Source organism: Panthera leo, chromosome A3, assembly GCF_018350215.1.
Source record: "Panthera leo isolate Ple1 chromosome A3, P.leo_Ple1_pat1.1, whole genome shotgun sequence".
In the NCBI taxonomy this organism is placed as follows: Eukaryota; Metazoa; Chordata; class Mammalia; order Carnivora; family Felidae; genus Panthera; species Panthera leo.
Genome location: NC_056681.1, coordinates 99,993,500 through 100,009,562, shown reverse-complemented (window position 1 = coordinate 100,009,562; position 16,063 = coordinate 99,993,500).

Here is a 16,063-nt window from a genome sequence, read left to right as displayed (position 1 = left end):
GCACCGCAACCCCACCCACTCTGGCACTCGCTGGAGCAGGGAGGCCAGGAGTAGAAGACCTAAGCGATAGGGAAACTGAGGCTCTGAAAAGAAATGTGCTTTCCCAGTGTCACACAGGGAGTCAAAGACGCGCCCAAAGAGGCTGAGTAGAATGGACACTTCGGATTTAGGTGGACCTAGCATCTGTGAGATTGTGAAGTTGCCTCCCGCTAGGCCGCCTGCTAAGCCCGGATTTATTCATCTATGAAATGAGAAATGTGCAGGCCATCAGTGCCCAAGTCCCAGCCTTGCTGTGAGGAGCTGAGCCCCAGGCACACCGGAGGTACTAGTCAAATGGTGGCTTTGCTTATAATTGTTATTAATAACAGGGGCAGAGTAGCTCCTAGAGGCGGATTTCCTGGGTTTGAACCCCAGCTCTTCCACTTACAAACAGTGATCTTAGGCAAGTCACTGAACCTCTCTGTGCCTCCCTGTAAAATGGAGGTAATAATTATACCTTCCTGCCGAGGTGGTTGTGAAGATTGAGAATGTGTGTGTAACACTCAGAGCAGTGTCTGGCACTAAGGGATAGCTTTGTAAGTGCCCACAGTTACTGGCAGGAAGCAGAAGTTGACTCCCTGCTCCCCCCAGACCTTCAGTCCTCAGTGCCATCCCACTGGAGATTTGGAAAGGAGAGGTCAAGCTAGGGGGACCATTTCTCCAAGTCTGCCCTGGAGGACCAGCACAGGGCTTTACCCATCCCAGGTCTTTTCTTATGGCAGTTCCTCCTTAAGGCAGTGGTGGGCACTTTAAACAGTTTGGGAGAAGAAGATGGACCTTCAACCCTGGTCTTGGGCTCTGGCCTCTGCAGCCACTGCACCTCATCTTCTGGTTTCATTCCTTCACTCCTGCCCCCATACTTACCAGACCAGGTTGGGGGTTTTCCTGTAAAAATGCAGAAGGAGGCAGGTGGCTTGGTGGCCTGTGGCATGCAGGGTCCTGGGAGATAGGAGAGCAGTCTAGGCAAAAGTTTTGGGGCAGAAGCATAGAGCTGGGGCCAGGAGCCCATCCATGATAGACCTTGGCTTTTCAACTACTGAGCCCCCTGACCGTGGGCCAGACATCATCCCACTAGGGTTCTTTTCGCTCCTCTGTCCCTGAGGATGATATTTCTGTCCAGCAAACCTCTCAGGGTAGTTGGGAAAGGGAAAAGAGATTGCGGAGGCGAAACTACTTTGACATAGGGCTTCAAAGATACACTCACACATACACATTCACATACACGGAGGCATGAAATTTTCTGACTACAGCAAATCCAAAACTACTTTTCTTCCCACTGAGATGGGTCTCCATAAGGCATGTGGTCCCTGGGGCACCCCCCTTCATGGACGCCCAGTGTCTTCCTGCACCTTATCTCTCTCCTAAGACCAAGAGGGTGCCCCAGAGAGGAGCCGTCATTCACCTGCTGTTCCCCCGCCCCAGCCCACGACCCTAATGCCCTGGCTTTCGCTCATAGATCTCCCACATCTCCCTGCGTCAGAGCATGCTCATCCTCACCCTTTGATGACTGGCTCCAGTCCCGCCTCCTCCTGTAAACCTTGGCTGACCACCAGAGCCCCCTGTCTCACTCTTGCTGTCCTCTGCACATATCACTCACAGGTATGGGTGCAATTTATCCTTCACTGAGGACCTGGCTGACTCCCTAGGTTTATGAGCTCCTGGAAGCCTGCGGGCTCCTTCCTCCCTATCTCCAAGAGTTGGTGCTCAGGAAACCTTTGCTGAAGGACAACCAGCCCTTATGCCCTTCTTCACCTTCTCCAGAACCCAAGCAGAGGCTAAGATCCATGTTTGCCCACTCCTCGTGCATCTAGTCAGTCAGTGGCAGAGATGGGAGGAAAGCCAGGTCCCCCTCTCCAGAGTTGCTCAGGTACTCTCTGAGCCTCAGTTTCCTCACCTGTAAAATGGAGATCATAATATTGTGCCTCACAGGGCTGTCATGAGGCTGCATGTACAGCATGGAGCATAGTGATGATGTAAAGTGAATGGTGGCCTTAGGCATCCTCTGTTAGCACGCTGCCTTGGCTCCTTGCATCCTGGCATCTGCCCCCAGACTAGGGGTGCAGTTGCAGGCTGTGGTGTTGATGGCTAGTGGGGGTGGCTAGTGTGGAAGTCTCTGGGAGGACTGAAAATCATCCCTAAAGAGCCCAGGCTGCACTCCAGGAAAAGTATATATCTTGGCTGAGCATCGAGGGCTCTCAGTATTGTGCTGCCTGAGCCCCTTGCCATCTTTCCCCAAAATAGAGCAGTTTGCTGAAATCCCACAGTGTGGGAAGAGAGGAAGGGAATGGATAGGAATGGGAAGGGAAAGACTCAGACCTGGCTCCAGTCTCCCAGGACACCCTCCTGCCCCCTCACCATGCTGCCTCTCCTCTGGTCAGACACTGGGGCCCCGGGGTTGGCAGCAGGCAAGCCTAGGAGGGATCTTTGCTTTGCCATTTACCAGCTGTGTGGCCTTAAGCAGCCACTTTACCTCTCTGAGCCTTAGTTCATTATCTGGGGTTTATCCCCTTAGTCATAAGATAGAATGCATGTACAGGAACGGGAGGCAAACTGTGAAGGACCCAAGTGACGTGAAGAGTCCCTGTTATTGCTATTCCCAGCCCACCAGGTGGCAGATCTTCAAGGTGCAGACTAGCTGCCCGTGGACCGCAGCCTAAGGGCAAACCTGCATCCAGGGCTCCTCATTCTGCCTCCCATCAGCCTCCTTGAGAAATGGGGGAGAGAGACCAGCTGGGCAGCGCCCCCTGGTGGTATGATGCTGCCTGTACTGCACATCTCCTATGAGGAACTACTTGCTGATCTTGGCGCCCGGAGTGGTAGCTCTGCAATGACAGTCATATGCGTTTTGTGAATTCATAGAGTTGCCAGGATAAAAAGGCTCTTGAGGCTCAAGGTGGTATCGCCCTCTGCTTGGGATGGCACAATGCAGGCACTCCAGAAAACCTATGCCCTACATTAAAAACATCCCTCCTTGAATCAACTGTTTGATGTTGTTACCCTGGGCTAGCACGATGGTGCCATTGGGAGGTGCCACATCCCCTGGATGGCTGGTCCAAGTAACAAGAACGAAGCTAGAAAGGGAAAGGAAGGCAAGAGCTTAGGGCTTAGGCCCCTGGGGACAAATACTAGACAGTCAGGCAGCAATAATTACCTCCACGCAGGGATCGATCAGAGGCTCTATTTCACTAAATCCTTATAACAATCCAAGGAGGTAAGCCCATTCTACAGATAAGGAAACTATTCCCGGAGGAAAAAACTTGCCAACAGAAAGGAAATAACGGAAGTGGGATTTGAACCCAGGGCAACTGACCCAAAAACCCAAGCTTTGAGTCATTGTGGTTTGCTGCCTCTTGAGACCTCGGTGACTAACATCTGGGGAGTTGAGTAGCTGGGCTTCCTATTGTACTGGCTGCTTTGGCATCCTGGCTGTCTCTGCATGTGCTGGAAGCCTGGGTGAGCTTCTTGCTGTCCACCTCTCATCTGAAGCCACTGACCTTCCTTGGACCAGCCCAGTGTGCCTCCAGCTCCTTCCAGGTCAGGATTAGATGGCAGGGTGCCACTTCTGGACCTCAGATCTTTGGATGTCCAAGCACTGGTGCCTTCCCATTATTACTGAGTGGAACTTGCCCAGCAATCCCTTGGTGCACACGCAACACCCATGGGTGACCAAGAGACAGCTTGTCAGGGTGATGTCCAATGATGGCTGTCTTCTTAGCTGGATGGGATAGAACCTTAGACACTTGCTACATGAAATTCTATATTCCTGAATCTGCAGTCCTCATTTCTGGCTGTTCCAATTGTTCCAGAGTGGGTGTGTCTGTCACCTATTCAAGAAAGGGAGGAAGAGTGGACACTGGGTGGCCAGAAGGAAACAGGGTGTGTATGCCTAGAGCACCCGGAGCGGTGCTCGAAGCAACCCTAGATAGGACCACCCAGGGGAGTGAGCATGAAGTAGAATATGGTCAGCATGGTGGCTCCAAAGCCCCTCCCTATCTTCCGGCACAGGGTCCACACGGCCAGCATTAATCAGCAGGACGCTGGATCCAGAGGACAGGGATGAGTCATGCAGGCAGGAAGCTCCTTTGGACTCACTTTCTGGTCTTCCTTCTATCTTCCTCTATCCAAGTGACCTTTTCACTGGCTGTTCCATTTGCATTGCTCCCAGGTATCCCCATGGCTCATTCCCTCACCCCTTGTGGCATTTCTGTGTCACCCTAGTAAGGCTGTCCCTGAGCACCCATGTAAAGTTTATATCCCTCCCCTAACCTGCTCTAATTTTTAAAGCACTTACCATCATCTGACATTTTATATATATGTCAGATTATATATATCGGTCATTATATATATGAATGTCAGCTCCATGGGGGCAGGGATTTTTGCCTGCCTTGTCCACTGCTGCATCCCAGCCTCTAGAACAATCCCTGGTACACAGTAGGCACTCAAAAATACTTACTGAATGAGCAAAGGCCCACTGCACAGTATGGACCAGGGCTTGCTCAGTTGCTCTGACAGAAGAACCAGTGAATCCAGAGACAGAGTTGATCACATCACAGGAATGGCTGCTCTCACTACTGAGAACTGGTGGTCATGTCAGATTCGGTTTCTCTTCTCTGACTTTTGGCCTCTAGACTGATAAACTGAGTGGGGGATGATGGGTTTTAATCAACAGTCACCCATTCGTTTGACAAATCTTGCGCCCATTCAGGTCTCATGGTGGGACTGGGGCAAAGAAATGAAGTGTCCACATCAGGAGCTTAAGTGCAAACAGCAGACCATTCCCATCCCCTCCCTCCCTGGTCCACCTCTGACAATTCAGTATGCATTTGTAGACCACCAACTGAGGCTGGGGATACAGCAGTGAAGACAGCAAACACCCCTGACCTCAGGGGGTGGGCGTTCCAGCGGGAAGAGACGTGATGTCCACCTCAAGGGGCCCCGAGCCCAGTGGAAAGATAACTCAAGTCTGTTGAGAGCTGCAAGACACAGCGCAAAGTGCTGCACCCTGCAGGAAAAGCTGTGGGAACTCCAAGTGTGGCAGAACAGCTCTGGGAGACTTCCTGGAGGAAGGGACATTTAAATCAGGCCTGAGAACGGTCGGACTTGGCCTGGCAGACTGCCTCCCGGGCAAAGGCCCACAGCTTGCTCCCTCACCTCCTTCAAGCCTTCCCCACCATGTCACTTCCTCGCTGTCATGTCACGTCCTCACTGCAGCCTCCCCTCACCACCCATTTACAACTGAACCGCCAGCACTTTCCTGCTGCTAACACACCATGTTCACGGTCTGTGTTCTCACCCAAAGGAGACAGGAAGGAGCAACACCTGCTCCCTTGCAAAGCCCAGCAAGGATTCTTCCCATTGGCAGGCAAGATGGCAGAGGAGAGAGGGGATGGTCACGTGCTACTGCCCAGACTTTCGAGAATTTGCTAAAATCAAGGGGATTATCTGAGCCTCCTGGAGACCTGCCCAAGGAAGAAACACTGCTAGCCAGGCCTGTGCTGGGCAAATACACCCCCAGAGGACAGGTGGACTGCCCTGGAGTAGCTAAGTCTTCAAGCTCTCAGCTTCCTCTGACCAACATCTGACTTGGCCCTGCCCTCTCCTGTCCTCTTCCCTCACCCTGACTTCATACTGTCCTCCAGATTCCTTCATTCTAACGGCCTCTGATGGGGAAGGCCCAGAGTCTTCTGTCGCTTCTCCTCTGCTCCTCTTCTATGCCCTATGGGTTCTGTTTCAGCAAAACAATATTATCTGTCTCACTAACTTAATGTTGCTAATGCTCGATCAGCTTTGTGGTTTTGTCTATTAATTTATTAACTTGTTTTGGTTTCTAGTTACATAAGACTGAGTGCACTTATGTCATAGCGTAAGAGTACAATTATGTCATCGGGCTCTGTGACAACGTGTTGTCCTTTCAGACAAGGGCATACATTCCTCGGGTCCAAGAAGCTCTGGGCTAGATTCTGTCGGAGTTCTGCAGCTTTGACTTGCTGGTCTGGGAAGCAAGAGATGCGTTCTCTTCCCGGGATTGGCAAATACCCTTCCCTTTGGCACCTGCCTCCCCTGCCTTTCTCCCCGCGGCAAGCTTCAGTGTCTTCATCTGTAAAATGGGAAGAGTGAGGAGGAGCTGGAGCCTGCCTCTCCTGAGAAACCACCCCCCGCCCCATCCCCAGCATCTCTCCATTTGTCATAACGCCAGCAAGGAAAAGTACAACATTCACTCCTAGGAGAGAAAGCTCTCCTGCATGCCTAACCTCCATTGCAGACAAGAAAAGCTGTCTCAGGGAGCCATCGAGCCCACTGGAACGCTGAAGCTGGATCAGCCAGGGAGGAGGCAGTGAGCAAGCAGGCGGCTCATTAGGGCTCTGCTCATCAGCACCAAGTTGTCAACAGCCTAACGAGACCCGGCTTAAGCCGGTGATCTCCTGGGAGCGGTTACCAATCCTCACAGACTTGCTCTGTGGCTAGATGTGAAACCAGAGTGTGATAACTCCTTTTTTTTTTTTTTTTTTTTTTTTTGTAGGAAAACAACTTTAAATTCCCCAAGGAGCACATTCCTTCATTGTGAAGTATTCCCTACCCATCTCCCCCATTCCCTCCTAAAAGAAGGGAAACAAAAAAGGCTTGACTGCTTCTTCTGTGCAGGCTTCTTAAAAAAAACTATTTTTACAGCTCTCTGAAAAAGTCCCTGCTGCTGGCGGCAGCCGGAGAACATGAGGGGGCAGAGCAGAGCTGACGCAATGCACATTTATTAGCAGTGAGGAAAATTAATAAGGCACCAGCTCAGCCATGGCCCAGCTCAAGGGCAGCTCCATAGACCTAGGAAGCCCCAGGGGCAGCTGTCGATCTGGTGGTCTCCAGGCTGAGCCCTCAGACACCTAATCAGTTGCAATCCTAGATCAGCACAGCTGGAGGGAGGCTTCGAGATCCTCTAGTGCCCAGAGGACAAACGCTTTTTATCATGCGTGCCAAATCTAATTGATTGGTAGGGGCTGCCTGAAGCCCTGTGTTGAAAAGGATTCTGAGACCCTCATCTGGATCCCATGGGAATGAGTGCTGTAATCGATTAGCAATGTCTGCCATGGATGAAAGGGGAAGAGTGGTAGTATGCACACCGTGTGTTTGCCACTCCTGATCTAGCCCAACCTTCCCATTTTATTGTTGGAGAGACTGAATCCCAAAGCTTATTGTTCATAGGGTTTTTTTCCCAGCCTTCTCAGGAGTCTGGCTGTTGCTGGTAAGTAGCCGGTAGCCTACGTGTGTCTGAGAACCAAAGATACCCGACCTAAAGACTATCTCTGAAAATCCAGAACAATTACTGGGTTTGGTGAGTTCAGTCAATTACCCGTTTCCTGGAAATAATTGGTAAAATCAGTTCTCTTGTGGAATTGACAAATCAGTTCAACCAATGAAGGTGATCTGGCAGGCCCAGGTGACCCCAAGCTGGTGCTTACCTAATATTAGTGGTCAGTTAGGTCAAAAAGAACCAATGGGTGAGACTAACCAACTATTTGACCTCAGGACAATAAAGTCCCCAGGTGGTCAGTGGAGTCATCCGAATTAATCAGATAGATTACTATCCCCTCTGGTCTCTACCTGGCAAGCTTGGGTCTGACCATCCTGAGCATAACTCCACCTCCCTCACTCCATCTTCTCCTGTCCTGCCATGCCTGGCTTATTTCCTTCTTCTCTCCCAAGCCTGTGAAAGACCCCGCTTCCTCTGCCAGAGGTGGGCTGGCCACCTTAGACAAGCTCATCTCGCCCCCCACCCAACACTTGCCTATCACCTCTGACATCTTAGACTCTCCCCCTCCATCTGCGACAGCTCATCCAGGCCACTCCTCACTTCAGAACTACGAACACTGAGTCCTGAGCAGGGAAAGGACTCGCTAAACATCTCTAGGAAGTCGTGGCAGCTCTTGGTCTCCTGACTCCAAGTCTAGAGTCATGCTGGTTGCCCTGAGAAACCCATTCTGTCTGGTTCACCTCAGTTTCAGGCACCAGTCAGAGTAGCATAGATAACTTCTGAGGATCCCCAAAGTGGGCACTCCCAGAGTGAACATCTAGGGTGGGAAAGAACTTGGCATGTGAAGGAGGGATCCTGGGGGCTGTAGGAGGGGACATGGGTCATTAGGAAGGTGATTCGGGCTGCGGGAAAGGCCTGGCTTGGTATGGAACCTGGCAGGCCTGCCAAGGGGCCCAACTGCCACCTCCTGGGAATGGTGAGGCCAGGCAGATTCCTTTCCGGTCTCCATGCACTTGTCACACTGCCTCTGGGAGGCATCTTAGATCCTGTCTTTGAATTTAACAGTTTTCCTTCCAGGGGCAAAAAAAAAATCAACAAACAAAAATAGGCCCTTACCTGGGCAACTTGGCTAAATGGAAAAGGCCCCTCCTTGTGGTGGGGAGAAATCGGTCTTTACAGTGGGACAACTCTTAGTTGAACACTAGCTTGCCACTTACAAGCTGGGAGCTTGGCAAAGTTCCTTCATCTCTCTGGGCCTCAGTTTCCTTGTTTGTAAAGTCAAATAGAGAGATCGGTGACCCTTGTAGGGTTGCTGGGAAGACTGAAGGGGATTGTCAACGTAAAGTGCTTAGCCCAGGGCTCGGCACATGGTAACCCCGAACGGTATCCTGAACGCCTCTCCTCTCCTTTCAATGCAATACTTCATGCTTCAGGGCTCAGACCCTATGAGACCTCCTCCGGGAGGCCTTCCCTGAACACCATCAGTCATTCATGCATCCCACTCTGGGGAACTTCCAGGCTGGCCCGACTGTATTCTGTACTGGGAGACTTGTTTCCCCATAAGAGCCTATGAGTCACGGGGAGCCGGGGTGGTCTGCATCTCCCCTCCCTCCCGAGAGCCCCCAGCTCTGGGCTGGGAACACAATGGGTGCTAGATAAAGTGGCTGCACAGATCCTGGCACCAGCCTCTCACCCCCACCCACCTAATCTCCTGGTTGCCTGATTTTCCAACCCCCTGTCTAGTTTCTTCCTAATGCTTCTGTCTCCACATCTCCAGGGCTCTGTTTGCATGAGGGAGAAAAGTCTACACACACACACACACAGCCCAGAAAGCATCCAGTTGCTCCTGGGCAGGCTGCCAGCGATTGAGTGACCTGAAGCTTCCCCCCCAAATCACATTCCACTGGCACGGATCTTGCCCCGCCTGACGCCAGCCTCCGAACTCGCCCCCAGAGCAAACATTTCCAGTTGGCAGCTCGGCCTTGTTTTTCTGAGGCCCTGATTCAGGCTCCCTTGTAGAAAACAGAAAACAAAATGCATGGGACCAAAAATGAATTAAAATCTGAAAGGAGGAGGGTGAGGTGGGGAGGCGTTTGCTCTAAGGCGCATGGAAAAATATGAGCTTCGGGATGTGCAAAGAGTTTCTAAGAAGCAAACGCACATGCTCGCCACCCCTCCCCTGCTGGCTTGGAGGCTGTGATCAATTCATTCAGGCCACTGCCTCCTGCTAAAAGACTCACTCTGTTCTCATTCACAGCTGCGAGGGAGGACAGAGCGAGGGTGGGGAGGCTGTGGATCTGTGAGGAGAGGGTGGTCGCTGGTACAGGGCTGGTGTTTGTTCTAAAGGGGAAATGAAAGGAAGAAAAATAAACACGGCCAGCCGGATTTTCACGGCAACGGGTGAGGCATCAGGGCGAGGAGGGGGTGTGTGTGCGCGTGTGCTAGCGTGTGCACATGCCTGTGGGCACCCCTCTGTTTGCCTTCTCGAATAGGAGCTGCTCGGTGGAAAGATGTCATAACCCAGGCTTGGGTGGCAGGGGGACAGGCCAGCCAGGGAGGGCCAGGGCTGGTGCCGAGGCCTGCCCCTGGGGTCAGGCAAAGGCCAGGTGTCTAAAGAGGAGAGCTCAGCTGGGGCCATTAGTCAAGGGCCGGGGCGTGGGGACTCAGAAGGTCAGTCTCAAATCGAGTGCTCAGTCCCTGGGGAAGAGGTGGACCAAGGGGCGTCACTAGAAGGATGGGCTCAGGCCTGGAATATAGATGCCCCTTTGAGGAGGGGAGGGCCATGAAGGAGGAGGGAGGGATTGAGAGAGGTCCAAGGGATAGGAAGGGGCTGGTGAGGTGATAGGGTGGGAAAGACGACAGCGAGAGGTGGTGAACAGACTCCAGAGTGAGGGCAGATCAACCATTAATCCCGCTGAGACACAGAGCTGATCAGCGGGGCTATAAAGAACCTCCCACCCAAGGACAAGGGTCCCATGAGGGCACCAGAGAGGAGAGAGGAATCCCTCAGCTGAGATGCAGGGTCCCAGGCCCAGTAGAGCCTAAGAAGTGTCATCAGGAGTGAGTGGGCTGTCACATGAGATGCTGGGCATGTCAGGACAGCTCAGGAAGCCACAAGAGAGGGGAGCTCAGAGCTCACACCGGGACCCGTGTGGCTGGGTCCCTTCTCCATGGTGCCAGCTGCCCCACACAAGGAAAGGCCTGAAACCTGCGAGGGACCTGGCAGTAGTAAAGAGGTCCCAGGGAGAGGGGCCTGCTAAAGTCTGCAGAGGCTGGAAGTGCTCAGCTGAGACAGACCAGCACTGCTGGAGCAGAAAGTCACATGGGCCAATAGAAGAGATCCAGGAGCCCTGGTCTAGTGTCTCCCAGAAAATGGTGACAGAACCACCTGTGTCCAAATCACCTGTGACATATAATAATCTATGCATTTCTGCCATCTTTTCCACCTGCTGGAACAGATGCCATCTGATTAGGCTACTGAGGAGCTGAATTTTGGAGAGGCAGCTCAGGGGGTTCTTGTGCACAGTCAAGTTGAATTCCTCCCCTAGATGATGTGGCCAAGTTCTCTGACCCTCCCAGCCCCTCCTGTCTAGCTGTACCCCTATCTGTCCAGACCCAGGAATCATAGGACCATCACAATCTATGAGGGTAGAAGTTAACAAACTTTTCCCAAGGGGATTTTGGCTTTGACTCAGAACATCTCTTAACCCAAAGAAAATGAGTCTCTAATGGTGGAAATTCAGGCCCAGAGAAAGCCAGAGGGAGAGTTTTGGGAATACGTGAGCAGTCTTCCAACTAGGCCTCAAGCTCACTACATTATTGGGAGGCCCCAAAGTTAGCTTTACAGAACTTCTTTCCCTTTACTTATCAGTTCTCAGAAGAGTGAGTTTTCTGTAAACATCCTGCGGAATGTTTTTTTATTATTATTATCATTTTGAATTTACAGATTTTAAAAATATTTGATATGTTGCAATTCACTGCAAGGTTTTTGTTTGTTTAGCTTTGATTTTGATGCACAAATGATCCCCTTCTGTCCAGCAGGAGCTCCTTCAAGTTGGCACCTGTGTCCTTTTGACATGACTCCGGTGGTGTTTGATAGCTTTCTTGGCTTCTGGTACAAGATGTTCTGGGCTCCTTTTATATGTTTCCTGCTCCAGACCTGGAAACAGCCAATTCTCCAAGAAGCCTTGTTTTTTTTCGTGAGAAAAGATGTTTAGAGACCACAATATGATCACTATATATGCTCAAAGACAGCTTATTTTGTTTGAGTTTCTTAATCTTCTCCAAGAGGGCCTTGAGTCTGGGCCCAAGGGCATCTGAAGGATATGACACCTTGCCCCCGTAAGTGTGTTTCTCCCGAATCCCAGCTGTCTCCTCCTTGGAAGTAAGCTCTCTACCCACTTGAGGAAGCCTCTGTCTTTCTTCCCTCTCCAAAGATCAATCTCTGTCTCCCAGGGCTGGCCCGTCAGCCCCAAAGCCCTCCTCACCATCTCTCTTGGGTGTGTTCTATAATGTGAGGAACACAGATACAAAAATCAGACCCCGAGGAAGTTGCTCACCTCTCCATGCCATAGTTTCTTCACCTGAAAAGTAAGGTTGAAAGTATTTTAAATGAGGGGATTCAAAGGAAGTTCTCAGCACAGTGCTTAGCTAACAGTAAGCACTAGAAAACTTTATGGCTTTGTATTATTACCTGCCAGGGGAACCTACAAAGTTTTGGTGTGTGCAAATAGAGTTTCCAGCAGTCTTCTCTGACTCTCCTGAGGCAGGCAGGCCTGTAGATCCCCATCTTGCTGTAAAACAGGGACACAAAGGTGGTTTGTGCTGGCTTTAGGCTTTTGAGAGGGGAGTGCCCAGTGGAGAAAGGAGCACTCAAAGGAAATAAGAAGTCCCTGGAATGAGGTCTTAGGTTAAAAGAAATGAGCAATGTGTGTGTGGAGGGTGGTGGGCCTTGCAAGGCATGCATGGGGCAATAAGGGGATGAAGATCTTGTGTGAGTACAAACCAGGACCACGGTTTGGCAGGGCCTTGTGAAATCTGGACCTCTGCAATCTGAAGCAGCTCTGGGGACCAGCTCCCTTCTCCCTGGACATCAATAAGACTGGCCACAAACATTCTTGTTTCTCCTCTTTTCGTGTGCACGGTAGCATCACATGACTCTTCTACCTTTAAAATTAGGCACAGCCATATTGTAAGTGGAAGGGTCACATGTCACCTCTGAGCAGAAGCCTTAAGAGCTGATGAGCAATTGGCTGAATTTCCTTCTGCTGCCTCTGCAACCGTGGAGGTACTTGTAGGTCTGAGGTGCGGCATGAGAACGTGCAGCGACTTCCTGGCTCACCTGAGATGGACAGGTAGTGTGTGGTCAAGAATAAACTCCTGCTGGGTCAGCCACTGGCATCTGGGACTGTTTGTTTCCACAGCTGAGTCTAGCCTATCCTGACTAACTGCTCTCTCTTTCCTTCTTAGTAGCACTCTTCCCCACTCAGGGAGTCTGTTCTTTCTGTGAATCAATTCCACCCTCTTCTCCCTACCAACCGACTTCTTCTTGCCCTGGACTCTGGGGTAGTTCTTTCCTTGTAGCTTTACCTGCTCCTCTTTTCTGCTCCCACATAACTTTTGCTTGCCTATCATGCTTGCACGGCCCTGTCTCTGCTTCATGGCTCTGCCTGTAACTGCTTCCTTCTTCAGACCGTCTTAGTTTGGAGAGGCAAAGAAAGATCGATTTCCCTAGCTCATCTCTTGAAGCCAGGCCACACGTGGGAGGTTGTCCAGCTTCTAGACTGGCTCTCTGGTCTACATACCAATCTCTGGCCCAAAGAGCTGTGGAAAAAGAGGACAAGTGGACTGGAGGTTGTACCAGGATACAAAACAGGGCACCACCCTGAGTGCGGGGGAGGCAGGGCATGGCTATCTGGAAGGACTGTAAGGGAGCAGGCATCAGATGGGGTGGGGGTGGGGGGTTGGAGGTGGGGAAGGGAAGGAAGTTTGCTTTTAAGCATTAAATCATGTTAACCTTCCATCTACAAGATACTCAACATCTGGCTGAAACAAGAACACTTTCACGGAACATCTGGATACTCACTCTGCACAGTGTGAAACAGCTGGATCCCTGGCAGCATCTGCCAGAGTCACTGATGTGGGGTCTCCTCTGTGTGTTTAACATCACATTTGTGCTTTCCTTTGCCTGTAACAGAACACCAGACTCAAACTGGTTTAAATTTTTTAAAAGGACATTACTAGCTCACTGGGCTGAAAAAGTCCAGAGACGAGGCCGGCTTCAGGTAAGCACTAGCAGCTGAACAGTATCTCCAAGGACTCAGCTTCTTTGTATCCTGCTGGGAGCATTATCCCCAAACTGGCTGTCCTCAGGGGTCCCAAAAAGACTGCCAGAAGCCCCCACAGTTACATGTACCTTGTTTAATGACACGAGTGGAATCATATCTGTCTCAGCATCCCTAGCAAAAGGCTTGATATCTCCTCTGATTGGACAGGACCAGGTCACGTGCCCCAATTGATCCAGTCGCTGAGACCTAAGGGTACTGGGATGTGCTGACAGACTTAGTCACACACTCCACCCTTGGAACCAGAGATGGAGTCAGCTTCTTCAGAAACCCAAGGAGCCCCAAGGGCAAGCTGAAGAATGTTGGGAAATGGAAAGAGGCATGGAAGGTTATGTGCTGCTAGACACAAGGTCGGGACTAGGGTGAAGCAAGTGAGAAACCCAGGGCACAAAATTTAAGGAGAAGCTCACTCTCAGGGTTGGGCTCAAATTTTGTGCCCTGGGTTCCTCACTTACTTCACCCTAGTCCCAGCCCTGACTGCATCACAGGTTACCCCAAAAGTTGGTAGCTTCAAACAAGAAACACTTATTATATCATGGTTTCTGGGAGTCAGGAATTTGAAAGTGGCTTTGCTGGGGTGCTCTGGCTTGGGTGGTTCCTGAGGTTGCCATCAAGATGTCGGCAAGGACTCCAGTCATGGGAAGACTTGACTGGGGCCTGAAGACCCACTTCCGAAATGACTTCCTCACATGGCTTTTGGCAGAAAATCTCAGCTCCTTCCCATGTGGACTTCCCTCTGTAGGGCTGCTGGAACATCCTCATGACATGGTGGCTGGCCTTCCACAGAATACGTGATCCAAGAAAGAGCAAGGGGAAAGCAACATTGCCTTTCATAGCGCCATTCAGTATTCACACACCATCACTTCTGCCATTTTCTATTCACTAGAAATGAATTATTAGATCCAGATCATGGTCAAAGGGAGGGAACTACCTGCCACCCTTTGAAGGGTGGACTGTAAAAGAATTTTTAGACGTATTTAAAGACCCCACATGAAGCAATGACAAGATGACTGAGTCACTAAAGGTGCCCTGAATTATGGCTTCCTTCCTTCCCGTTATCTAAGGCTGAGATGACATGTATACTTTATCTCCTGTGCCAACTTTGTCTGGTTGGTAATGACTGTCTAAGAAAAAGAGGTATAATTGATTATTAATATCTGCCCTGAGACTAACCAGCAGCCGTGGCACCCTATCTCTGATAACAGAATTTGTCTTTGTTCAGGATCCAGCCACAATGTGCTGAGAGAAAGTGGGCCCCCGACGATAACCCATTATTGGCCTAAATCAACCATCCCATGGGAAGGGGTGACCCTGTTCACTCTTGCCAATGGTTGGTTGAAAGATAGAGATGTAACCTAGTCTAGCCAAGAAAGGATTCTGATTCCAAACAATTCTGATGAAGAGGTTTTGGAAACGGTTTCCCTTGTAGATAAAATGGCCCTGGTGAGGAGAATGCTTTCTTCCTCTGAAAGCAGATTTAGGAGAATATAATGCTTGGGCGTCTAGCTACCATGTTACAACCAAAAGGAAAAGCTGTGAGAATTTCCAGGAAATGGAACCAGAACCCAGACATCATCTTGACTTAATCAATTCCAGAACAGCTCTCCTCTGGACTTCTTGTTTGGAGAGATAATAAATGCTCTCATTGAGCATTTTGGTCGAGTTTTCTGTTACATGTGGCCCAGAGTGACCTAACTGATATGTGAAATGATCCCAATTTTATGAACTTTCATGTATCTTGAAGAAAACTGGACAAGTTCCTTCCTTACATCCCTAAAGAATATTGCTCGGTATGACATCACATCTTCCTTCATGACCAGAGTGCACCTTGGAACCTCTTCTTGCCTAAGTAGGAAAGTAAAACCCTGCACTTCAACTTCTTCCCTTTTGTTAGATGCAGACCCTCTCCAGAAACCCTTGCCAAGGTATCCCCGACCCACATGAAGTCTGGGCCCATGTGGCAGGTGGTTAATCCATCTCTGGGGAAAGGAAGACCACCCCCAACTCCAACAGAGCCTGCCTATGACAAACCCCTGGGGGTTGGTCCAGGTGTGCTGGGAGGTCAGGTCTGGCCATAGGTACAAGTTGCTCCTAAGAGTCTTTCCCTCCTTCTAGTTCCCTTCCTCCCCCCTCCAAGAGCCTCTCTTCCTCTTTATTTCCCTCTGTCCCAACACCCATTTTCTCCTTTCTCATGGAGCTTCTTACTCTGGACACATCATGCTCAAAACAAAGACTGCCTTCCAGAACCTCTCTTGCAGCTAGAGGCGGCCCTGTGACTACATTCTGATCAGTGATACAGCGAGGGAAATGATGTGTGCAACAACCACTTGGGTCCAACAATGACAGGCATGCCCTCCCCCACCCCTCCTCTACACTGCAGCTTGCACTGGGGGGAATGGTGGAAAGGGAAGGAGCCTGGGTTCCCACGCTGGCCCTA